General features: G+C 41.0%; 1 long non-coding RNA gene across 4 annotated transcripts in view; it reads right to left on the bottom strand.

Moving 5' to 3' along the window:
- The window catches only part of LOC147731584 (uncharacterized), a 793,594-nt gene that overhangs the window by 710,776 nt on the left and 55,698 nt on the right, over window positions 1–27,120 (bottom strand). For 3 of the 4 annotated variants that reach the window (XR_015308453.1, XR_015308455.1, XR_015308452.1), the window contains exon 3: window positions 7,859–7,893. The exons of the other annotated variant lie outside the window; for it this stretch is intronic. This is a non-coding gene — a long non-coding RNA (uncharacterized LOC147731584). The remainder of the gene's footprint in view (window positions 1–7,858; window positions 7,894–27,120) is intronic. 4 annotated transcript variants of the gene reach the window in all.

Raw genomic sequence — 27,120 nt, 5'->3', positions numbered from 1 at the left:
AGGCAGAGAGGGTGATAATAAGGAAGGAGATGAAGTAGATAATTCAAGTAAAAATTGAAGCAGCTGTGTAGATTATTTTGATTAGGGTGGTGGCTTATTCATAAAGAGCGCTATGGCACGACATACACAAACATTAAGCCTCATTCTGCAGCTAATTGGCTTGGCATATTAGAGAGTTTACATGATAAGAAACAATCTCACTAATCATGTATTTACATGTAAGTAGCTGTAATATCACCTTTGCAGTAGAAAAAGACTCAATTGGCTATATTGCACATGTGCATGTGGTGACTGTTACAGCCTGGCTTCAATCAAGCACAATACATATCTCACATACTACACTTAATACAAACAGTGCAGCATGTTGAATAATGCTGATGTAGAGCTTATCTGTCATGCTCTCGTGTTACCCATTAGAAAACATGTTATCCTGTCCTATCTGAGCTTCTAAGTGGACACGCTTACAAACCTGGTCATGGCACGCTGCTTACTGGAGCTGTAAGTTGTGAATTGTATGACTTTGCTGTGTAGAGCAAAGTGTGTCTTGAAGACTGTCCTAGGTAAATGTTGCTTTTGTTTTTAAAACCTTCCACCAGGTGTATCTGATAGAGTGCAAGCTTACGTGCCTGTCTGCCTGTATGTGTATGAGTGTTTATGTGAATGCTAAATTTTCATGAATGTTAGGTGTTTTTTGACATCTACAAAAGTGGTGAGTAGCAACACAGAGGTAGTGGTTTTGAAATATGCAGGTGTCAACTCACTGTTGAAGCTCCTAGTATCTCAGTGCCAGCTATCAATCCCAAACTTTAATTGAGCTGCCTCAGAACAGACAACTACAGGGGCATCAATGTAGTGTAAATCTGTATTGTTCAAACTAATAATGTGCATAATTATATTTCTAGCTAGAAAGGGTGGCTCTGTCGCACTCGTATTATATCCAGTTGTTTAACAAATTTGTGTTTAAAATAGTGAGTCCTGATTGTTATTGGCGATTTTTTCAAGGTTTTGGTCTACAGGTTATTCGCCTCCTGTCCTTGAGCGAAATTTGTGAAAACTACTAGCTTTGTTGCCCTTCCCTCGGGAACGGGTCTACCCTGTAGACTCTCTCAAGCGATGGATACTCTTTTGCACAGTGTGTTTCAAAAAATTATTTTCATTTCTTTGATAAAGATGTATCTTTTTACAATAAAGTTCTCAATGTCTCTTTCATTGATTCTTCAATATTTCACAAATAATTCATATGTAATATTCCAAACATATACTGAATTTGTTAAATTTAACGTCGTATTTCTCACAGGGTTATTCGTCACCCCTATGCATTTCGGGACCTGCTCTTCATTAGGGGTTTATCCCTAGAAAATAATAATGATACCTCACTTAGGCCAAAACATAGAATGTATACCACTTATATTTGCATCATTATGTAAAACATTTCAAGCTATTTTCTCGAGTGCATGCATTTCTAATAAAATTCAAATTATATCAGTGCGTACATCGTGTGTTTAACCGTGTAATGTGTAATCTCAGTTATAAAACAAACGTGAAAATGTGCTCTGTGTCCAGTTTATTATGAAAGAAATGTGCCATAATAAAATGGCGTTGTTGTGCTTATTAAACAAAGTGCTTCAGCGGGGTGGTGGACTTAGTGGTTTCGTGCCAGTCTGGCTTTTTAAAATCCTTGGAGTATGAATTATAGCCAAGGTAGCGAACTTGGCAATATAGTGTCGCTATGACTATAGTTATAAAAATCCTTAGTGTGCAACCGTTCAACTGGGTGTGAATCACACTCCGATGATATCGCTTTATTCACAAAGAAGTACTCAACGGTCTACTGAACGTGGTGGTATAGTACCGATTCCACGCCAAATTGTGCTCAGTGCTCGTTATACAGAAAGTGTCACATATTGCGCGTGGTTCGCGAAAGAAATTGCACGGGTGCAATATTCTTTGTCATACCAGTGTGATCTAAGACGCATGACGGTTGAAAAGATTCGTTGTTTGCCCGGTGTAATACCGCAAATGTTTCATTTAGGCTGAAAACAAGTCTTCTCGTTAAAAACGGGTGTGTAGGCGCACACTTCCGGAATAGCGCGATCATGTGACACATTTGTAGTTCTTTTTTTTTTTATTTAAAAGATTTTTATTGAAAAATAAAAGTGGCATATACATTGGCAGTCTTACAGCAGTGTAAGAGAGAGAGAGAGAGATGAAAGAAGAAGGAAAGAGGGGGGGGGGGTGCTCAGTGTGGCTTCTTTAAATGTTCGTCGAGTGGTCTCCACATGGGCTCTTTGGGCGTATGTTCTTTCGAGAAGTTGCCTGTGATGTTATCTGCTCCTCTTAGGAAGGTGACCCAGTTGATCCATGTTTTGAAGTTTGCTTTCGCCGTGTTCTTCCAGTTCGTTAAGATTATCTTTAGGGCTGCTGTCAGGAGCAGGTCTAGAAGATCTCTTTCTTCCCTGCTGTTCAGGTTCGCCGTTACATGCCCTATCGCCAAGGTCGCATAATTTATCATTAAGTCTGTTTTGAACATGTCGTTTATGAATGCGTTTATCTGGGCCCAGAACTTCTTGACTTTGACGCATCCAAAGATGAGGTGTTCGAGTGTGCCCTCCTCCTTCTGGCAGTTCCAGCAGTCGCCTGATTCTGCTATGCCGCTTTTATGGAGCCTAGATGGGGTCCAGTAGGCTCTGTGGAGTAGCCAGTATTTTGTTTGTGCCAGTTGGGGGGTGATCTTGCTTTTTGTAGCTGAGCACCACATTTGCGCCTGTTCCTTTTCGTTTAGCTGTCTGCCTAGGAGTGTTGCCCATGAGTTTGTTGTCTTCTTGTTTAGAGACAGGGTCGTTGGGGCGAGTAGTTTGTAGATCATCGCGGTTTGGTGTCCTGCCGAGTTTAGCATTTGCACGTACTTGACGATGCCTGGTTCCTCTCGGGTTAGGTTTGCCTTGGTTATGGCAGTTCTTATTTTCAGAAATGTGTATAGCTCTTTGTTGGGGAGGTTGTATAGTTGTTGTAGGTTTGAGAAGGTTAGTTGCTTCCCCTTCGTTTCTATTTGTTTGGGTAGGCTTATTCCCTTTTTGATCCATGTGTCATAGTTCATTATTGCTCCTTGATATGATATTTTTGTGTTGAGCCAGATGGATTCCCATGTTGTACCTCTCAGTTTCTGTGTCATTCGCCTGTCTACTACCATCAGCGCTTCTCTGGTGTGCTTCAGTATCGTGTTTGACCATAGGGGGTGTTTGTTTGCAGTTAAAATCGCTGTCGGGTGTAGGCCTTCCAGGAGCTCTCTTTCCAGTTCTAACCAGACTGGTTTGTATTGTTGTGTTTCGTCGATCCATGCGAATCCTTGTTTAGCTAGGCAGGCTGTCTGGTAGGTTTTGAAGTTTGCCAGGTTGAGGCCTCCTAGTTCCTTCGCTAGCCTCAGTTTGGGTAGGCTAATTCGTGGTTTTTTGTTTCTCCATAGGAAGGTGTTGATCAAGCTGTCCAGTTTTTTGTGGAAACCTTCCGTCATTGGGATCAGTAGCATGTTTAGCGTGTAGTTTATTGCGGGTGTTATCATCATTTTTATCGTCTCTATCCTTCCCCACCAGCTGATGTATTTGGGCGACCACAGCTCTAGTCTATCTTTAACTTTTTTTAGCAGTGAGTCTTCGTTGTGCTGTACTGTTGATGTTAGGTCCCTCCCAAACTGTAGGCCTAGGTACTTGAGTGGTTTGGTTTGCCAGGCTAGGCCGGAGTCTCCTAGTACCGATTTTGTGGTGTGGATGTTCATTGGTTTGCATTCCGATTTGTCCTTGTTGAGTTTGTATCCGGATGCTTCTGCGTATTCCCCTATTGTATCCATTAGTGCTGTGATTGACGTTGACGGGTTGGTGGTTGTGATGAGGATGTCGTCTGCGTATGCTGCGAGTTTTACTGTTTTCCCTCCGATCTTGACACCCGTTATTCCCTCATTGTCTCTTATTTTTGCAAGTAGTGGTTCAAGTGCCAGTAGGAAGAGACCAGGTGACAGTGGGCATCCTTGCCTAGTTCCTCTTCCTAGTAGGAGCGACTCAGATGTGCTCCCGTTGACTACTATTTTTGCTCTTGGTTTGTTGTATAAGGCCATTATCATTGCTATGTACTTTTCCCCCAATCCAAACTTTGTCATGCAGTTCCTAAGGAAGGGCCACGAGACTCTGTCAAAAGCCTTCTCTGCATCCAGTGCTATCATGACCGCCTGCTCATTGCTCTGTGTTGTGTGGTTGATCAGGTGGCACAGCAGCCTTGTGTTGTCTTGCGACAGCCTGTGTTTGATGTAGCCCACTTGTGAGTTGTGTATGATGTCAGGCAGAATTCTATTCAGTGTGTAGACCAATGAGTAATGAGAAAAACGGTAGTCCTGCCTGAGAACGGTGATTTTGCACGACGGTATTGGTGCATGTGTGTTTGTCAGTGAAATAACAACTAATAGCTCCGGTGAGCACAATGGTCTTGAACGTATCAAGGATTTTATGGCTCACCGGAGCTACAAATGTACTTTTAGGTCATAGTCCCTAAAAGCTGGATGAAATAATAATAGACGAACAAATGAATGTGATTCTTTGTACAGTGGATGTAAATTCCTTATATACATCAATTCCCTATGACAAAAGCCTAAAAGCAATGGCATCTTTTTTGGTAAATAGAGGCAAAGAAATAAACCTACAAATATTTTTGATGGAACTGATGCAATTCTCATTACATCACAGTTATTTTACTTGGAACAAAAGATTTTTCGCACAACTTTCAGGCGTAGCCATGGGCAATTGTGCAGCCACGACATATGCAAATTTATATATGCACCACTTTGAATTGGGTCACATTCTATCTAAAACAGTATGGCAACAACATTTACTAGCATATTATCGAAACATTGATGATATTTTTTAATTTTGAATGTAGAAGAGAGTTCATTAGTGGAGAATATGAACCAACTGAACACAATAGATAAAAGAATTAAATTTACTCACTCTATTGACAAAGAAAAAATAGCATTTCTGGACGTTGAAATAACATTGGAACGTAACAACCTGGTCACCTCAGTATACACAAAGAAAACAGATCGTAATAATTTCCTTCACTTCTACAGCTTCCAACAGATGAGCCTCAAAAGACACTTACCATACTCACAGTTGCTCGGTATGAAACACATATCGTCAATTGATGAAATTTACAGAATAAACAGTGAGGTAATCAAAGAGAAATTCTTACAACGAGCATATCCACCACACATCATATATGAAGCCCAAACATGAGTGGACACAAAGCAATGAAACCAGTTATTAGAAGTAAAGGCATCTACCATCTCAAACTCTGAACCACCAGTTTTTGTTTCAACATTTTCGACTCCAAGTGTTGTAATAAAACAAATTATCATGAAACATTGGTCACTTCTTCAATAAGAATCTGATTTCAACAATCTTTTCCAAGCTACACCAATCTTTGCATGCCAACTCGACCTCGGTTATAGTTTTCTAACCCCTTACAAAGAGTATGTTGAATTGGCTATCCCCAATTGGCAAGGACTGACTTACTTATAAGTCCATGTATATTTTTACCCAGGGCATGTAAGGCAGAGTTTCCACCCAGGGCTGCAGCATTGACTATACCAACCTATGTGAGAAGGTGCAAAATATCTCCCAGACTGCCAATGCATACTGGAAGAGCAGTGGTCACACTGCTAGTTCGACTTTGCCATTCACAATAATGGCAAAGCCACCACTAACTTAACAATATATGTAAGTTTTCCCTCAGGAAAGCCTATGTATCCATATGGCAGTGAGCTATATTGTTAAGTAGGACATGTACTTTTAAATATATGTCTTTGCTGAAACACCTCTAAATTGTTTTACTGCTGTGGAATGGGTAATAGCCCCATTGGCTACCACAGGGTTACCGGCTGACCCCTCAGTCTGGCTAACTTCTGAATGGGATTACCGAGCTGTGTACTGTAAGGTTGCAAACTAATTTTCATGGTAAACCTGACTTGATGCCCACATCGAATTTAATGTAACTTTTAAAGAAATGCAACTTTCAGAAAGTTGCCACTCTGTGCCTAATTTCGTTTGTCCAGTGGCCTCACAAGTCACTGGCTACATTCTGCTCACCCGGGGAGTAGTGTAGCCACACATTGACGGACATTCATCCCCAGGAGGGAGAGGACCTTCTAGTCAGTTGGCTAGTAACTGCATCATCTCCCTATGGGACCTTCAGGGAATAAATATGACACCTCTGGCACCCTGAACCTCAGATCACTTCGGACCTGGAACAAGGACCAAAGAAGGAAGGCCCTGCTGATCTCTGGACCGCACAAAGTGGGACTGATATGTCTACTGGACTGCACCTGCTGCAGCTTGGGCTTGCAAAGAGAGAGCTATGCCTCTGGCTTTTGGTTCATGGAAATGTCATATCTCAGCCCCAGACCATAGAAGTGACTCCAAGTATCCCATACTGTCAAGTCAGTAGCCACTTCAGAACAATTCCCACTGACTGCCGCTGTGTGCACCAAGAGCTGAACCCAGGACTGTCACCTGAGACTCGATTGGTCACCCAAGAGAGATACTAGCCTCCACCACAGGATACCGCTGGGACCACTGTGTACAGACCCCAGCTGCAGTTCTCCTTCTACTGGCTGAAAGAGGACTTTGAGGGACTCCAATCTATGTGGCCTATGTCCCCTCACCCTACGCGTGGACAGAGGAATAATTGGAAAGGCACCCCGGTCGTCCGGACAGCACCTTGAACATCCTTGAGCATCTTCATCTCCTGTATCCTCAGCATCAGGACCACTCCAATGAAGTGTGTGGCTGTTGTGCTGTAAAGTTTGGAACTGGGCTGGAAAATGCTCTGATGGTTAGGTGACTGTCAAAATCTACCCAAGTGGCCCCCAGACCTTCCCCCTGTTAGATGTATTTGCTCAGGCTGGGCCTGAGCAAATACATCTAAGTCAAACTTACATTTGCAAACTTATGAAAGTTTTCGAACTTTATGGTTGGCAATGCTTGTTTGCGGTTGGTTTTAAAATTAAGATTTCTTTAAAAATCTGCATATCTGGAACACTCCGATGAATTTTGCTCATCTTGAACTCTAGAATTATAATCTCTTTTTATAAATTGGTATTTTGTTTCTTTCATGTTGTGTGGCTTTCTTATTTGTTGTTGAGTACTGTTAAATGCTTTACAGTGGTTCGTTTGTGCAAGCCTTGATGCTCGAAACCATAGCTCCCCAGGGTTGATCTTAAGGTTATTCAAGTAAGCCGGACCGGACCCAAGACAGTTTTATAAGTGTATTTCAGGGTAAGTCTGCTCGGCCAAATCATATAATTCACCAAAATCCTCACAGCAGCTAATTAGGAACTCATGATTCTTTCGGTTCAAATCCTGTATTCCTTCTCACTGGATGTTCAATTGGTCTTCTGATCACAGCAGCTAGGATGCATCATATCCCTTAGATTGGGCTTGGCATCTTGTATGGGACATTCAATGCCCTGTAGTGGGAACACTCGCTCCATGTGCATAGGTAAGCACATGTTTGTGTGTCAGTCTGCCTGTCTGCGTGCACCACTGTGTGTATGCCTATGACTGATGTGTGACAGTATGTTTAAGGGTATGCATGTGAAAGTGGAATCTAAAAGCCGGTGGAAGAGCTATTTTGCCAGCCTTTTATCTTAAGCCGTCTGAGCTACACATCATGATGAATTTTAAAGAATATTAAGAGCAGAACAAAAGCTGAGAAAAGCAATTATAATGATAGAAGGAAAGCAGAACAAAGATGAAAGCAGCCAGATAAATGCGATCAATCTAGTGCGAAGAAGAAGGTTTTTGCTATGGGTACTTACATTGAGGCATCACCTCAAACGTGACTTGTCTGAGCCTGATATGGAAGCAAAAAACATGTTTTGTAAGTCAGGAATGTGCCAAGGTGTATACCCGCCATATAAATACACATTTGTTAATCACAATCCCGAAACACTTTACCTTTCAGCTAACCATTTCAAATAATCACTAGCGGAGTTCCAATGCATGATTCTTTTTTGTCACATTCAAGCAAGGAGGCATCTTGCAATACAGCTTTTAATAATGATGTAGCACAACATTTTGAAATCATACTACACGACATAATGCAGAAACAAAAACATGGATTTGGACTTTCACGTGGCACACATTAGACATATGAAAAATAAATAAGTGTAGAAGAAACACAGTAAAAGAGTGCTTTTAAACATAATATAGAGACACCTGTACAAATTTACAATAATACATATAAAATGATTTTATAGGAGGCCTCGTGTTATAGAATGCCTTTTCATAGTTAATATACCAATGAGACATGAGCTTTACATTCTGTAGATACATATAAGGGATTGTATAGTTTATGAATATGTTGAAACAGGTTTTATAGCATTAATCTAGAAATTTTTTAATTTATATATAATAGTGAAATTTGCAGTAATTTTGTATTCCTAACCTTTGCTAATTCCATGTAATAATGATTTGTGAACACTTTATGTATTTCTTTATGATTTTCTTATGAGTTATTTAATTTAATGATGATTTTGATCTTATAGTATGGAGAAATGTGAAGTCAACTTAAAGGCTTCTTTTCGAGACCGAGACTTGCTTTCTCTAGTGATATCCTTTACCCTGATTTAATACAATGGATTGGATTACCTCTGTACACTATAGCACTTCTTGTGCAGCACATGGACATTCCTTAACTCTTCTGTAAAACTATTCCCATGGGAAAGGAAGGGTGAAGACTGAAAGTTCCACTATTCTATAAATTGCAATTATGTTTACCTATTGATAACTGATGTGGACTCATGAAGTTGTTGTTTCTCATGATGAGCATGGGAAACCATCCTGATGTTGCAAATATTCAAGAGACTTAATGCATATGGAAGACACATGATGATCTTTTGATGGTTATGTGATCCTACATCATAGGACTTTGCTAGAAATTTTATAAAAGTAGAAACCCCAAAAGAGGGGCACTGCACTCAATTGATTTTTGATTTGTGATGCATGCAAACTACTGATTATTGTGGGAACACCATATGTTGCCTTCTTTCACAAGATGTTGGTGGCTTGTCGTTCTGACTTTCACAACCCATCTTCTTTGGGTTTTGGACTATTTGTCGATACTACAATAAGTAGCCGATGGACTGAGAGGTTTCTCACCGAATGAAAAATGTCCCCTGTTTGTTAAAGCTTCATGCTAATATACTTGCCCCTAGAGGACTTTAGTTTCCAACTTTACCCTCTTGCTGGGTAGAATTTGAGTGGTTAGACGGGCAAACTATCCTTCTGCCTTAATGGGTGGTGGGACTTTCTAACTCTGTATGTTTCAGAACCATTCTTGACTAAATGCGAATCAGAATTATTACCAGAATTAGAATGTGGCACAGCAATATTTGATTGCTGTGGACAATTGTGACTAGGAACCGTTAGCATGACAGTGCCTGAGCAGGGAGGAGAACTGCATGCTTGACACAGCTCTAGAGGTAGACCAGATTAGTCCTATGTGGATGGAGAAGTGGATAGGAATACTATCTCATTGCTTGTCGATACTAGTGCTACCCGCTCTACTGTAAGAACAGCAAAGAAAGAATTCAAGTTGCAGGTGATACCAATAAAAAGATGTCCACCCCAATTTCAGGACCAGTCAGTTTTAAAATAGGATCCTTTAAGGATCATCATCAATTTGTGATATGTGATACAAGTCCAGTGAACCTACTGGCAGGGCCGTTTCTATCATTAGGCAAGCCTAGGCAGCCGCCTAGGGCGGCAAAAAACATCATATGCTTGAGAGGGGGCACTTCACGAACCGTTGCATTTTAGTTATTGTCTGCTATTGGAAATGTGTATCATGCGTTGGACCAGTCGATAGACACTTCGGAAGTAAATTGAGAAAAAAACGGTAGACAAGCAGATGGAATTAGGAGGTACAAGTCAGTAAATGCACGACTCTTTACAGGACAGTAGCACAATAATTGTTGTGCCTCTCTTCTTGTGAGTCCAGTGACCTCTGTGTCCACTGGCGTGAAGCGTACGAGTTTGCCTTTTTCTTTCTCACTTTTTATAACTGATTGGATACGCTGGCCTGGGTAATTGTACATAAGAAGCAAAGTTGCACTGGCCTATTGGCCAATCTGGCAGCTCACGAAAGCATTTGCACTTTGAAAAAAGGCATTGCTCCTTCAAGGGTTCCTACCGCTTTCAGAAGGACACGGAAAGGGGTTGCTCCAGTGTCACTGACATTCCACCTTTAAGCATACATGGCCTCATTTCTCACCTAGCCCCGGGGACACTCAAGAAGGCAAGGCACCCTGCTGGCGCAAGTACCTGCTGTCCTTCCAAACACCCTGTCCTCTGCCCATTAAAGACACATCTTTAACCCATGACGTTGTAGGAGGAGCCAAACCCTTAGCCTGTGATGCACTATAAACGTCACTACAGAGACTGGGTTGAGGAAGCTTCATGGTCCTGCGGGCGACTTCCTTATTCTGAGTCATCAGAACAGATGCGCACAATCGCAGTACTCAAAGAAGTATGGTCATTTTGAACTTCAGAGTTATTTCTTATGAAAAAACTGACAGATAAAACCTAGTTAGATTTCCATCGGGGACGAGGTCAGCAAGAAAATGACCGACCTCGGAATCTCCGAAATGGTGTAAATATGGCACTGGAGTTTCTTCCTTTGGTGAAGTTTTGTTCTTCACGGGCAGCATAATTGCACTGAAATGACTTGCAACTTGTAATGAGGACCTAAGCAGTAAGCACTCTGAGTTCAGCACAGAAGAAACATTTTCAAGCAAGCGTCATTTTTATAACATTGTATTTCAGTACGTCACGTATTTGTGTTTCGTTTCCGGGGTCAAGAGAGGTGTGCTGCAGAATGTATTTAACCCATGTTCCTAAACCAAACCATAGTGTCACATAATGATTAAATGGATTGTGTTTCTAGACTATTCTTTTGTATTCTTTCTCCTTGAAGAATACTTTGAGTCATTGAAGTCACCGCAACTCACAAGCGTTCCCAAGTTTTCACGGGCCTGTTAGCAAAGCAAAGGGCAGGGCTTCAGGGGCAGGCAGAGCGTGACGCATAGGTACCCAGCGCATGCTTTGGGACTAGACTCTGTCACGCACGCCATTAAACAATCTCACCAGGTGTCCAAATCACGTATTTTGTATTCCCACGTGTGCAAAGCTCCCACAAGTCTGTTAAACTCAAGCAATTTATAACTGAAGAAAACTCTGAGCAGTGAGAAAGGAGATCACCAGAACCCCAGTAAATATATCCAAGTCTTTTTTTGCTGTTGAAGTTGTATAGAGTGAAACTTTGGTCAAGGGCATTACAGCGCTTTACACGAGCACCAGAGATTACATTACACGAGGTCGGACTCATTTTTCATAGGTAGTGGAGAGCTCTGTCCGTTAGGAGACATCTCTTCATGACTGCGCACATCACATGAAGGGGAGAGGGCGGCAGCTCCATCGGGGCTGCAGAGATGTCTACCCTAACAGTGCTGTGGGGCTGGGCTGGAGACGGGAGAGGCCTGTGGGCTAACTGGTGTTTGACAACAAGCAAAACACAATGTATGTATCAATGGATGTGATGGTACAGATAGTGTGCATCAAAGTAACAATGTGACCGCAGTACTCTGCTGTGAAGGCCCGTCTCCACTGCTATTGTCAACCCACTCTCTCCCCTTCGATGTACGACATTGTTTGTCAGTCACAGATCATCATCCAGGCCTTGAGGACAGGTAGCAGGCAGCAGGGGTCTGACGACCTAACTGAACTTCATATTGTTTTCAGTTCTACCAAAGATGACCCCGGGACAACCGATATGGAGAACTACGTCAGATAAGAGTAACATAATTTCCTGGGAAGGTGTTTCATATATTGATCTCACAAGACTAATTTGGGAGTGGTAAAGAATGCGGTATAGAAAAATGTCTTAGTAAAGCGAGGGAAGTTTTGTAAGGGTGGTGGTATGCAAAGCGGAGGCTTAGACCATCTAGGAAGGAAGACATATGACCAGCTTCGCGCTGGGCTGTGTTCGAGCTTGGCACAAAGGGAATCTGGAGAGGTGGGAGAATGAGTGAAAGGTGTAGTATGTGGGATTAAATCTCTGATACGAGTCTGACAGTCCAGACTAGATAGAGAGGCACCAAAGCAGGCCTCTATTCCCAACACCGGGATAACAGGGGGAGAGAGTGATGGTAGTAAAGGAAGGGGGGGGGGGGGCATTTTTCAATTCTTGCCTAGGGAGGCAAAACACCTAGAAACGGCCCAGCCTACTGGACGTGATTTGTAATTAAACTGTTCGATCTATTTTATATCCGTGGAATCGAGTTCCACACAAATGATGAGGACTTGGTCTTTAAACTTGATCAGCAGAAATCAGGTGTGGGAATGTATCCTTTCCTGATGAGTGAGAATTTACCCATTGAATTAAGAGACACTGTATTACCTAAAGTCTGGGACTTTACAGGTAAAGACTTTGGACTAATATAAGGTGTTGACTCAATCCAAATTAAAATCAAGCAAAATGCAGATTTCCAAAGAATACCACAGTATAATTTGTCTCCAGAAATGAGTGCTGGAATTACTCCTGTAATTGACTCAATGATCGGATAGGGAATACTGAAAGAAATAATGGATAGAGTGTGATGGATGAGGTTAAGCACGATTGCTTGATTGTGTGACTGAGTTATGTATGAAACCCCGTCCTGAAATTCCTTCTTGAACATTTCCTGAATCAGATCATGTGTTGTTTGTTGATGGTTCCTGTTTGAGAGACAGTGATGGAAATGTGAAAGTTGCATATGCTGTGTGCACAGTTGGAGGTATTGTGGAAGCATTATCGCTGCAAAGAGTGTTTTCTGTACAAGTGGCAGAGCTTATAGCTTTGACACAAGCAAGCACTATTTCAGAACAGCTTCTAGTAACAATTTACCCTGATAGTCAGTATATCTTTGGAGTCATACATGACAGTCTCTACAATTGCCTGCCCAATTTGTTTTTGTGAAATGCGTTGAATATCAACAACAAACTGACTTTGTTACAGTCAAAAGCTGATATGCAGATGAGACAGCACAATATTGTGCTCTGAATGCACACACAGTCAATGAATAAGACACATTAGATGTCACAGATTGTACTTTGATATTTTTGGTCTTAGGCACATGGGAGGAGGTGAGGGAACTACGGGATGAGATGACAGAAGCAGAACAGCAGGGCTGGATACGAGCAGGCTGCTCCAAAAAAGAAGATGATTTATAGGTATACATTGATAGCAGACCAGTGTTGCCGTTGCCACAACACTGCCATGGTCCTGCAAATGTTGGGAAAGATGCAATGATGTGCCCTTTCCAACAAGTATGATAGAATCCCAGATTTAGAGTAACAGCAAAGACTTTGTGCCACAGTTGTATAGTATGTTACAGCAAACAAATGATGGACGGAATGCTGACAATGCAAACACCTGGCCTCACAGTTCGGGCGGGACTGTTTCCATTGGGTGCAGGGTCAAGACTGATTTGCATATGTCTGGCTCCAAACTAGAATGGCATGGTGAGCAAAAAAACGAATGATTGAGGCCCAGATCTCTGTATTGGGGTGAATGTATGACATTGTTCTCCATTCTGTCCATCAATTGTTCTTTTTGCATAGTTGTATAATATGTCAGCTGCAAAATCCAGGAAGAAGAACACAAGTTGTAATAAGTCACATTGGAGACTGGATGCAAATGGATTTCATAGAGATGCCCCTTTGCAACAACCTGAGATTTGTTTAAGACATTGAGAGTATTTTTTCAAAGAGGATTAAAGTGTCACCTACTCATAGATGGGATAGCTTAAATGTGGAAAAATTAATATTGTGCATACTGATTCTAATATTTGGAATCCGGACATCTCTTGAGTCAGACCTCGGAACTCATTTCAACAAGAGGTCCTTAAAATGTTATGCACAGCATTACAGTTTGAGCAGAAGCTGTATTGTAGCTATCAACTGGATGCTTCTGGGTTTGGTGAAACAGATCAATGGCAAACTGATTGATCAAAGTATGTGCTTTTAAGTCCTTAAAGTGGCCAGATGCATTGCCTCTTGTATTGATGAGTATGAGAAGTACTTAAGAGAGGATAACAGGATTATTGCCTCACGAAGTGATCATGGGATGTGTGATGAGATTGGCAGCTGTTCCTGCTAATGCACTCGTAAACATTACTGATGGGTTTATACTGGATTTCTGCAACGGTCTTGCTGATGTGGTATGTTCTGTTTCTTGGCAGGTTGCAGAAGCAGTTCAATTTCTCCAACAGGAGTAGGACCATGAAGTTGATCCGAGAGTCTGGGCAATGGTGAAGAAATACATACATAAAATGTACCTAAAAACTTGCTGGAAGGGGCCGTACCAGTTGATTATGATTATTAACACTGCTGTCTCCCGAATTGGGTACATGCGGCACATACTCGCAAAGTCCTGGGTCCCCTGAATGATACATCTGCGCCTTTCCTAATGTACCGGTGGTAACAGTGAGGCAGAGGGACCTGGTTAGCAAAGCTGTCGGTGACTAGCAAGCTATTGGAACAGCACTTGTTTGGCCCTGGGGGGGCGTCAGAGAGAGTCAGTTGTTGGTTCCGAAAGGTCGCAGCAGAGAGACTTGACTACGAGAGATGCACACCCCCAATGAAAAGTATGGCACAGTAAGAAAGTGAGTTAAACCTGGAGATCGTCACCCCAGAAGAAATGATATCCTTAGACATTGTCTGACTGCAGAACGAGTACCATCAACAGTCTGATCAAAGTGATACTGATGATGAGCAAATAGCTGTGAGAATATCAAAAAGAGCAAATGTACCAAGTAAAAGGTACACATCTCCTGGTGGACTCACCTGGCTACTAATGAGTGGGAGAGAGTACTGCGAGTTTTGCTTTAACAATACACATCCATCTGAACCTCCCTGAAGTGAAATGTGGTTTTCATTTGAGCGTTAATCTGGGAATTCGCCAGCTGAAGGACTGACACAGTTTTTCCTAAATTTATTCTTCAGCTAAACTGCAATGAGAGTATTTCCTTAGGTGTGATGATTTCAAGCGTTGCCATAGAAATCTACTGCCAAGACGTTTGCTGAAATTGCTCAAACTATTGCTCGTATAGTTTCTTTTGGATAACTGTCTGACACTTGTGTGATCTTGCAGTCCAAGGTTGGAATTACTTCCAAACGCAAATGTGTATATACAGCAATTATTTCAGTTTATATTATAATGTTGATTGCAATGCTTATTTTTCTGGACTTGCCACATTATGCTTTTATTAGAAATGCAAAAAATAGTCATTCTTTCAATACTGTAGAAATAAATGATTCTAACTCTATTGGTTTGAATATCAATACTTTATATAACAAAGCTTTGTAAATAGATTTTAGTTCAAATGTTTAACCTGTTCTATTAGGAGAATATGAGAATACCATGAATTTTGGTGTTTGCTACGTTTGTATGCAAATACCTACATCGGATGCAGAAATTGAAACATCCCATAGATTGCCTCTGACATATGGGATTTTTTGCAGTGTGATAGCTAGTTTATTTAAGGATACTGATCAGTTTCAAATCTATTATTCTAATCAGGTTCGGGTCTTTTCTGAGATGTTTATGTTGAAACATTTTAATTCGCAATCTGAAGTTTCGAATATTTAAAGTAAGGGTTACATTTTCCAACCAATTCAATCTTTTGATATGGCTTGTGCACTTAGAAATAACTTAACATGCATATTTGTGAGAGCTGAGAAGAATTTCATAAATTCAGTAGAAAGTAGACGAGGAAATAGAACAAATAATAATGATGAATTGCCTAAAATCAATCCTTGGAGTTTCAAACTAGAAGAGAATAAAATAAAAGAAGGTATGGTACATTGGTTTTAGATTGGCAGCACAATGTTAAACTTTCTACGTATAGAAAGACATCAAATACTAATACTGTTCAATTGGGACTAGTAAATGTGAACATACACTTGAAATGTATGAAAACTGGGTAAGATACTTAGAAGGAGTAGATCCTATTTTCCTTGGAATGTATTATTTTGTGGAAAGAATGCTTATTACAGAGAATGGCGTGGAAGCTGTAATTTAATTGTTTTACTGAAAATGTATCATGGGAAAGAATTTCAAAAGATTTTTAAAATGCAAATCAAAGAATAAAAAGAAGTGCAAGTGAGATATCAGGAGATATATTTGGGTTTCCCTGTCTATTATAGTGGATGAATTAGCTATTAGTACATCTGGGATTTTTTCTGTTGTAAATAAGGAAATGATATTGATAAGATCAATGGTGATTCAAAATCGACTTGCACTTGATATTTTCCTCACAAAAGAGGGCAGTGTCTGATGATTGTTGAAGATACAATATTGCTGCACATACATACCTTTGTACAAAACAATCCGTAGGCAACTACAATTCTATTTTACAATATCGATGATAATTGCAAAATGATGCTTCAAAAAGGCTAAGGGGCTCATTAGGATGACTGTCGGACTTTGTCCGCCCGCCATCCTGTCGTGTGTAGGGACGGCCTGCCATAAGGGCAAGGGTCCCGTTGGGGGCGCATCCTGTATCTTTAGTATTGCGGGGGGCGGTGCTGAAAGCACCGCCCGCCACAATGCTAAAGACACATGTTGTACATTACAAAGCACAACTTGACAAGCACTGTGCGGTGCCTGCCACGCAGTACTTTGAAATGCTGGGGGGAACCATAGGTACCCCCCATGTGCACCCCCCACTCCCCGGTGTCCCTGGGGGCCCGCAACAGCCCCCCGCAGTATGTCTCCGCATGCCTTTCCGTGGCGGCATTGCCGCCACGGAAAGGCATTGGAAAATGTCTGTAAGACACCGCCACCATATTAAACCTTTTCCGCCTGGGGCAGAAAAGCGGCGGACGGTCTTTTCATCCGCCGCGGACCCCCAGCCATCTTAACATGGCGGGGGTCATTCCGGAGTGGATGGCGGGCGGATTGTCTCCGCCAGGCCGGCGGTGGCTACCGCCAGCCTGGTGGAGGCAGCCCGCCCGCCATCCCAATTGGGTCTAAGTGTACAACTAAGCATGACTCATAAAATACCTTTATTCTTACAAAATATTTAAAAATCTATGATATACAGTGTCTGTGTGATTACAAGACAAGTAAAAACAACATTCTTCATAATCCAATTGTCTCTCATGGGGAGAATAGTAACATAATCAGAAATAAATAATGTTATGTCATCAAATCACTTGATATTATTTCATACTTTGAAAGAAATTGTTGCGTTTATAAACACAAAGATATAGTCACAACTGCATTAAAATGAATAACCTCATGATTCCCAAAGTTCGTTATTTCATTCATTTAGTCAGCAAAGAGAGAATAAAAATAATTTCTCCAAAATTTATGCATGCTGAGAGACAAAAAGAGGGGTGCTTCGATCATGGATAGCACTTCATGGAATCAAGTCTATGCACGTTTCCGCAACCCAATCGCCTTCATCAGAAAAGCCACAAATATGAAATACCAACTACACGGTATCAAGAGGTAGAAATGTCGACTGGACATACGATCCAAATGGATAGCGGGACCAGCAATATAGAACAAGCCTATTTACTTCATGCAAGGTGTAAGCAGCATTGGGAGTGATGGTGAAGAAATGGAGTTGGATTATAAACAGAAAAATCTTGTGTATCCAAGTAGTAGAGTATGTCCGGACCTTTGAATCTAAAAAACTATTTATATCTAGGAAGCAATACAATGTGCTTCTCTTATTGTATCTCTCCACAGATAAGGGCAAGATTGAAAATAAAAGGTTTGTACCACTTTGTCTGTGTTAACAATTGTGATAAACATCTGTCCCATGTAATCTGTGCCTGTAATCTTCTGCAGGAAAATGGCAAGACCTGCACATACATACCCGACAGGAGCAAAGACTTACAATTGTGTATCAAAAATATTACTTAAAAACGATATAAAAGACTTAAGAGCAGGCTTTGTCTGGGAAACCATATGAAAAAGGATTATCAAATGTTTGCAACTGGTTAGGAAACTTAAGAAATGGATTAGTGAAATAAATTTCAAGTCTTTTAGTAGTTATCACTTTCTGCATAATTTGGCTGAAACTTTCAATCAAATTTTGCAAATACCAAAGGAATAAAAATCGTGGAGTGAAAAGGACAAGAGTTGATCTTGACTTAGAAGATGCACAATGTAAATTATATGGTGAACTGAAGACTTTAGAAGAAAGTAGGAGAAAGAGAGAAAGAACAACACATTCTAATCTGTGACAAAATCTGATGTAGTAGATAAGATGTTTACTTGATTCGCCATCTGAGGAGGTCCTGATGTAGCACAAAACTTTAAAATCATAATACAAGGCGTGATGCACAAACAAAAGCACTGATTTGGAATTTCACGTTGCACACATTAGACAAAATGACACATGTGTAAGATATAAGTGTAGAAGCTCCATTAAAGAGTGGTTTTAAACATTATGTAGAGACACCAATGCAAATTTACATTAATACATATTAAATGGGTAAGATTTGATGTTATACGTGAAGTGGCCTTGAATGCTTTTTAATAATAAATATACCAGTTAGAAAAATAGGTGCTACGTCTTATAGCAATGAGAAATGAGCTTGAAATGTTGTAGACTAATATTAGAAATGATATAGTTTATGAATATGTTGAAACAAGTGTTGTAGCATAAATCTAGAAGTTTGTGCATTTATGTAACATAGTGAAATTTGCAGTAACGGGGTATTCCTAACTTTAGCTTCTTCCATGTCATAATGATTTCTAAACACTTTATGTATTTCTTTATGATTTTCTTATGATTTATTTCATTTAATGATGGTTTAGAGCTTACAGTATGACAAAATGTGAAGTCAGCTTAAAGGCTTCTTTTCGAGACTTGCTTCTCTAGTGATGACCTCTATCCTTATTTAATACAATGGTTTTGTTTTCCTCTGTAAACTGTAGGACTTATTGTACCTCACATTAACATTCCTGAACTCTTCCCATGGGAAAGGATAAGGGAAATAATGAAAGTTCCACTATTTGACCTATTGATAACTGATGTGGACTCAGGAAGTTGTTGTTTCTCTTAAAAAGCATGGGAAAACATCCTTATGTTGTGACTAGTTAGGTGACTTAATGCACATGGGAAACACATGATGTTTTCTACAATATGATGTGATGCTACATCACAGGACTTTGCTAGAAACTTTATAAAAGAAGAAACCCCTAAAGAGGGGCACTGTTCTCAATTGATTTTTATTTCTTGACACATTTATTCCTGCGAGAACACTATATTTTCCTTTCTTTTGTGAGATGCTGACAACTTGTCATTCTGACAGATTTTTGGGTATCACAACCCAACTTCTTGGGTTTTTGACGTTTTGTCGATGCTAAAGTTGGTACCTAATGGACTGAGACCTTTCTTTCCAAACTAAACATTTCCCTTTTTTTGCTTAAGCTTCATGCTAATGGACTTGCTCTTAAAAGACTTTTGTTTCCAACTTTCCCACTTGCTTGGTAGGATTTGAGTTGTTAGACTGGCGAACTATCCTTCTGCCTTAAGGGGCAGGAGGACTGTCTTACTCTGTATGTTGGAGAACCATTCTTGCCTAAATGTTGGGTGCTTTACTCGAAATTGTGATATACTTGACTGAAATTCTGAAGAAATTGATTTGTGCAATGGATTTTGATTCTTTAATGCAATAACCAAATTCATCCAAATATGTCTGAGTCTACTATTGAGTCCCATTGATTGTTTTTGCACCAATTATTACAAAATGGCCCATATGCAGGATCAGGACCGCATGAGTCTCAAAGAACAATGACCCAAGGCAAATAAAGAAAACATATGCATGATAATATTCAAAGTCAACACCATGAAGGTCTTTTCAAAATGTAGGAATCATTACAGAAAGTTTAAAGCATTTTGTCAGTCTAAATCAGCACCAAAATAATTTATAAGCACTAATATAATTTATAAGAAGAGAAGAGGTGTAAGTGATAGGCATAATTACAACCATACATATGACTGTCCAATATGAAAGCAAGGAAAAGTCTATAAAATATTGAAGTGCAAAGTCAGCAAAAGGTACAACATGAAGTCTGCCTCTAGAGGGTAGGCAAAAAGCTCTGGCACACATCCCGAATAAGGCATATTTTATAGGTTCAGCATGGTGTGAAGTGGCACCATAGGGCTGAACTAATAAGGTTACAGGACATAAACCAATCAATACCATGCAAAATATTAACCAATAATGATCTCTTTTACCCTACATACAAGGGAAATTATATTGCATGATTAAACAATAAACCATTTAAAAATAATAAATAAACAGTTGTGGCTGCAGGCAGCAATAGCTTTCATTATTGCAACATTATTAGAACATCTCCGGCATGGCTTCCTTCTAAGCACAAATTAGATACAGTACAAGAAGTTACCTCACAAAATTATTCCCATTTCGACTATTTGTTAATGGAAAAAAAACAACTGTAGGTCATTTTAGACATGAAGAGCTAAATAGCATTTATTTTCGTAATTGAAAAAGTACATGTCTATACAGACAGTCTGAGGCACACTTATGTCAGCTTGAGGCCTGGTTATGCTAATTTAAACATGCACTGACAATAGTTTTTATTAATAAAAAAGCTTTCTCATATTTGAATACAAATATATCTATAGAAGACAACTGCAACCAGCCAAGGGTTGATCACTCAATCTGGTGCCAAAAGCAAAATGATGGGGCGAATCCCAGGAGAAAGTAAAAATGACATGTTTGCCAGCCACTCAAGTTGATGGAGCTTTTCATCCATATTGCTGTTATTCAGTCACAAATGAAATGTGAGTCATATTGTTTACCTGTCTGATTAAAGTCTATGGGCCTCATTATAATGGCGGTCAGACATCTTTTCAGGCACAAGACTGTCCCACAAGGAGTCACACAGCCATATTACGATACAACAAGGCAGTCGTAAAATGCTTTTTTACTATTGCTGCTTGTGCTGTGGCCCAGGAATATGTCAGCTGCATAGGCCTCAATAGTAAACAGCTTTTTGAAAACATCCATGCGCTGTGTGATGGGCAGCATGTGGTGCCTAGCACACAGTGCATAGATGTTTTGTGGTGCCCCCCTGGTCACATAGCGGAAGCTCACAGGGGCAGGGCCCCCAAAGCTCCTTTTTGACAGCCTTTTCATGGTGCTGGGGCAGCCATAAAAAGGCTGTCAGAAACTGACATCATGATGCCTACGGCAGTGCCGCCGAGGCTCCGACCCCTGCTCTAACTGGCTCCTTGAGCCTGTCGGAGGTGGCGGTCTTTCCCCCCGCCCAAATCGCTACAAGCACTGGTAATCTGGCAGGTAGACTGATACCCTGCATGTTGGGCGGACCGTCACCAATGACCTGCCAGTGGCAGTCTGCCGGACATCGCAATTGAGCCCTAAATGGATGAATGATTGCTCGAAGCAGCTCACCAGACCACTCACAGGTTCAATCACAACATATTTTGTTCCCTGATTTTTTGTTGTGCTCTACTCTTCCTTGCTATATATCTTTTTGATTTGGTTCATTCCTTGTAATTATTCCCTGTTCTGCTGTTACCTTGTGTAGCTATTGCAATTTTAGTTGTCATTTTTCCTCTAAGCATTTTTGATCAATTTCATTGTGAATCAACTGATCCTGAAACGGGTTTTGTTTGCAAGAAGACACTGTGGATACTAGGAGGAGTTGCTCTCTCATCTGGTAATCTCAAAGGACAGCCAAACAATCTACATAATTTCCAGTGCTTCATAATAAATTTAAATAGTCACGTCCAAAATTGAGAGCCATCCTGGTGATGATCAATTTGACTACTATATTGAAAGGTGACCAAGTGCAAACAAGTTCATTTCATCATTATGATCACAGTAGATCTCAGCAGCATACCCAGGATGAAATGCTGTATCAATGGAAGATATCCTTTGCCCTAATGAGCGAGAACTAGACTCATACATATCTACACTGAACAAAATCCCTACACTGGAGAGGCATGAACTGCAAACCATTGCATGCCTATGAGGCCAACCGAGAATGAAATCCAAATGGTACTCCCAGTTCTCATTCACCTACTATTAGTTTGACACATATCTGCAGCCTCAAGGGCTTGGTACATGCACATGGAACTCCCATGCTGCTATTCCACGCCCACTGCAAGACAACAACCTTCATACTAAAATGCACTTACTAACCTAACCATCTCAGCAATGTGCTTCCATCAAGTAATGCATGACACTTGCCACATCACTCACAACAAGACCATACATCAGAGGGCAAAGATACTATTTATATGAATGTATGAGTAGACAAGAGAGGAAAGCACATACAGAAAAGAAAACACCCCATCCCTGATATGAAAAACCTTCCACAGTGATAGAATTGCAGCAACCACAATTACCCAGGCAATACCACCAGAACAAAACGTTGCCTAATAAATAGCCCATAGGAACCTGACAAGTTGAGCAAGAAAGATCAGGAAGGTGACTGCAGTGATGAAGGTCAGGCAAATGAGAGAAGTCCCATCTGTTGGTACCACCAAAAACAAAGGGGCATATGTGCAAAGAAGTAGCGGACCGTGGCGTTAGTCTCCTAGGCTTAACCCCATGCTCCGCCACTTCTGAACTACAGGGCTGCACCATATTTTAAACAGTAAGGTGCATCCCTGTGTTTCCTCCTGCACTGGTGCTAAATTTAGCAGACTAGCACCTGCGCAGGCACCATTGCACCATGGTGCAAGTGTGTCTGCTTTGAGGGGAAGATTGTTTTTGTTGAGAAAGTTGTCCCTTCCTGCATGTGAGCAATCTTTAAATGGTGTTTTGTCACTTCTATGTGTGCTGCTTAATGCAGCACACATAGAAGTTGCAAAATGTCATTAAAAAAAAAGATTGTTTATGTGCAGGAAGGGTCACCTTACTGCACACAAACAATCAATGGCCTTTTGGTGTTTCTAAGTGTGCTGCACAATGCAGCACAAATGGAAACAGCAAAAACAAGAAGAAATAAAGCATTTCCCCCTGTTTTGCCTGTTTAAGAGCAGGGTTTCCCTGATCTTAATTTTGGCGCTGCCTCCTATTTACGCAGCCCTTGTAAATAGTGGGCAGAGTCAAAATCAATGGGTGTTGTGGAGGAACGCCCACCGCAACACCCATTGCCCTCTCCTTTCATGCTAAGTACAGCATGAAAGGGGGCCTTATTTGCAAAGCAGCCTTAAGCCACACTGCCTTTTAAATATTGTGAAGCATATATCACCACAGGAACGTCACCAAAAGTGATGTTCCTAGGGGCAATAGGGGCTTGTAAATATGCCCTGATGTTTGTAAACATGAATAATATACTTAAAATATTGAGTTGAAATTTAAACACATCAAAAGCAGTTAGATATTTGTTACAAAAAATACAGGACCACTTTTAAAAATAATAATTGTAGGGAAAGAAACATGCAGAGAGATTCTACCTTTTCTATAAGTTCCCAAAGTGTGAAAAAACATTACTATAAATATCTCCTTTAGCTCATCAGTGTCCACCTAAAAACACAGAGCACAAGTAGCAAAACCCATATTTCATTTTTGCTTTTTAAAGTGGAGCTTTAATTATGCTATGCAACCTGCCTTCTAAGTGGGCTGCTGGCATCAGTCATTGTGAAATCAGAACTCAACTTTATTAAGTTATTGTAGTTGAACAACTCTATATTTGCTTTCTTACTGGTGACTAGGTACGTCACAAGTCGCCTGTTGTAAGGACATTAGCAAGGGCAAAAATAAAAGTATTGCAGGGTTCCATGTATTATATATTTATTTTAGGGCACAACATGTGCTGGAGTTCTTGACCCTAAAGAAAAACAAAGAAAACCGCACCTATTAAATAGTGACAAAATGATGCAGTGCTGCTGTGCCTCATCATGTCGAGATGCTGCATCAGCTGACAGGGATTGAGAGGCGGCCCACAGCCGGGACTGTACGCTGTCTGACCAGTTGGAGTCTCCTTCCAACTGCTACTCAGTCAGGTCGTGTATCCCCTTCAGTTCAGAAATGAGAACCTCAACTTCCGGTTCAGGTTTCAGTCTTACAGAGCAAACAATTCAATGTCCAGTGCACAATATCTTTCTTCCTCTATTAATCTATTGATCAGGGTCAGTAAAGCTAAAAGTCAATACATCTCTTTTCAAAGCAATTTTAAGTAAGGGATACAGTCATTGGGTTTGAACAACACATTTGCATAATATATAGGACGGTAATTATGACAGAATAAGGGCCTAAGTTGGGTGACCCTGGCCCAGCAACCAAGCTAGTGGGATGTTGGAGGTACCGCCTATGCCAGCCAGTAGAGGTTGTGCCACATTATTTGATGTTCATCTGATTATAGGGCTGTGACCTTTTCACCAAAAACACTTTCACCAACAAGGTACTAGCACCTTTAGTAAAAATGCACTGACAGTTGGCAATATAGTTAGCATTGTATAGTTTTTCAGAAATAAACCCACACAGCGGGAGTTTGTTCCTGAAAAATTGACAAATATTACCTAAGAGGTGGTTGAAGTTCTCTTCCAGCAGAAAAGAGACATTGCTTTTTTCCTTTCTATTAATGTCATCAATCAAAAATGTTACCTCGATCAATTATAGTATCATCCTCAGTTGCTCACACTGCTAGCCTCTTCAGTTTCACAACAACAGTCAAAAATGTCAGAACAGGACAATAAACAATCAATAAAAAGAGTGAAAGCGGACCCTCCACACCTAGACTCTCCAATAAAAGCAAAACAAGACATTAACTCGACAATGGAAATGATCCTAAAAAACTTGAAGATGTTCACAACTCGACTAAAGCGACAAAAACAAATACTGATATCAAGTGAAATGAAATTGCAGCCATTCATCAAGCTATGAAGGAAACAAGCCCCAAAATTGCAGAGGTGGAAAACAGGATCAGCTACCTGGAAGACAACAGGAATATAATGAAAAATACCATTCAAAATCTCAGTAACGCCTCCCGATCTTTTGCTGAAGAATTAGAAGACAGGAACAGGCATGGCAACCTACGTATGTTTGGCATGCCAGAAGGTGAAGAAGATTCAGCCCACTCCTGCATTGCCTTTCTAGAGAAATGGTTCACTCAGGAAACCAATTTAAAATTTGACACGGATCTGGAATTGGATAGGGCCCACATGGACCCAACACGGTTATCTCCTAACCTATAAAGCACCTCAACCCATAGTATGAAAACCACTAAGATATCAACATGTAGATCTCATATTGAACCACATGAGAAAGCACAACCACATATTATGGAAAATAACAAACATTTTCATCTCTCAGGACTACTCAAAGTTGACTGTTGACACACGCAAAGGTTTCTTAAATTTATGTCTAGCTAGAACACTCGTGTGGGTGTTTGGAACATTTTTACCTGCTCTTCCCTGATTCCTGGTTCACGCTGGTACCTCCTGTTTCCCCTCCCGCCGCCGCAGTATTCCAGCTTTACGGCCGCCGTGTGGAGGGGAACTACATCCCCCAGACTCCTTTGCCGCCATTCCCGTGCCCGGAGGCGCTTGATAAGGCAGGGCAGCCCCCGCATCGCGGGACCGCGCGCGGGCTTCGCCGGGCTAAGCCCGGGCAAAGGGTGGGCCGTCTTTGGCCGTCTATGGCAGACTGTGGCAGGGCAGGGCCACTAATCTAACTTCCAGCCATCTAGGACATTTTTTGGGAAAGACTATGTGTATGGTTAGTGACTTTAATTTCAATCATTTTTAATCTGAATACGTAATAATATTCTCGTTTGATTTGTCCTGTTCCCACATCAGAGCATGGGCACCCGCAAAGTTGCTAGAGGGCAAGGGGTGGTGGGTACTCTGGAGGCTTTCTTGATCATGCAGAATCGGTTCTAATAAAGGAAATAACACTTACAGAGAGAAGACTATCTTTGGAAATACGTAGAACCTCCCTGGAACCCAATTTAATAGGGGGCCCTCTTGTGAATGTTAATGGAAACACGCCTGAAAAGTCTGATAGTTCTAACCTGCCTAATACACCACAAGTACCACTAGAACCCTTATTGTAATATTAGATGCCCCACCCATGCCCCATGTTACTACTACAACATTACCACCATCACCACCCTTGGCTGTAGCTAGATTCACACGACAATCACAGTCTATAGCAAAGGGGGGCACGGACCAGGCCTTAACGAGGAAAAGAAAAGTGGGAAGGGCACCACTTACCACACAACAAAATCGCTAGGTGGCGAAAACAAAGGCGAATGCACCAGGTAGGAAATGTTTGGAAGCAGGTGCAGCTCCTCACAGTTCCTCTCATCGAAATGCATTAAAAAGCCCCACCAAGCATTGTCAGGTAGAACTGGAAGATGCATCCATACTAAAAATGGAGAAGTTAGCAGTATTGCTCCAACCCTTACTAGACAAGCTTGCAGCCATTGACACCCGTCTGACCGCCATAGAACAAACACTCTCTTCACCGACTAGTCAAATTCAAAATAAGGGGACTGCAAGCTTGACTATCCAAGTGACACACACCTCTCCGAGACAAAGATTGCTCCTGAAGTTGGAAACATTACAACTAAAAAGGGTTTGCAAGCTCTGTTGTTGAATGAGGCCAGCACCCTACTGGTAAATGCTAGCCCCCCCAGGTTAGAGACAAAATCTGGAAGAAGTGAGGGCTTGGAAGGTAAAGGCAGGGAAAAACCTATTCCCTACAGCAATAGAAAGGGATATTTTAGTCTACCACCTGAGTCCACGCCCTACACAGTTGTGATCGCAGATGTTCCACCGGTTCAACCTAATTTTGAAGAACACTGGTCCTCTTTAAAAAATAAGGCTTTACATCTGTTAAACACCAGGACTGGTTTGGGCAGCTGTTTGTACCAAGAATTTAAAATGGTGCGTAGGGTTCCCTGGATAGGGAGTTTAAATAAAATTTTAAAGGGCGACTGCATAGTTCAGAATTTTGCTACCCCACAATTAGCCAGAACAATCTTGGAGAGAGCAGGGACCACACACATGAGTAG

Source organism: Lissotriton vulgaris, chromosome 2_1, assembly GCF_964263255.1.
Source record: "Lissotriton vulgaris chromosome 2_1, aLisVul1.2, whole genome shotgun sequence".
In the NCBI taxonomy this organism is placed as follows: Eukaryota; Metazoa; Chordata; class Amphibia; order Caudata; family Salamandridae; genus Lissotriton; species Lissotriton vulgaris.
The sequence above is the reverse complement of the archived record's forward strand: the minus strand, read 5'-3'. Positions and strand labels throughout refer to the sequence as shown.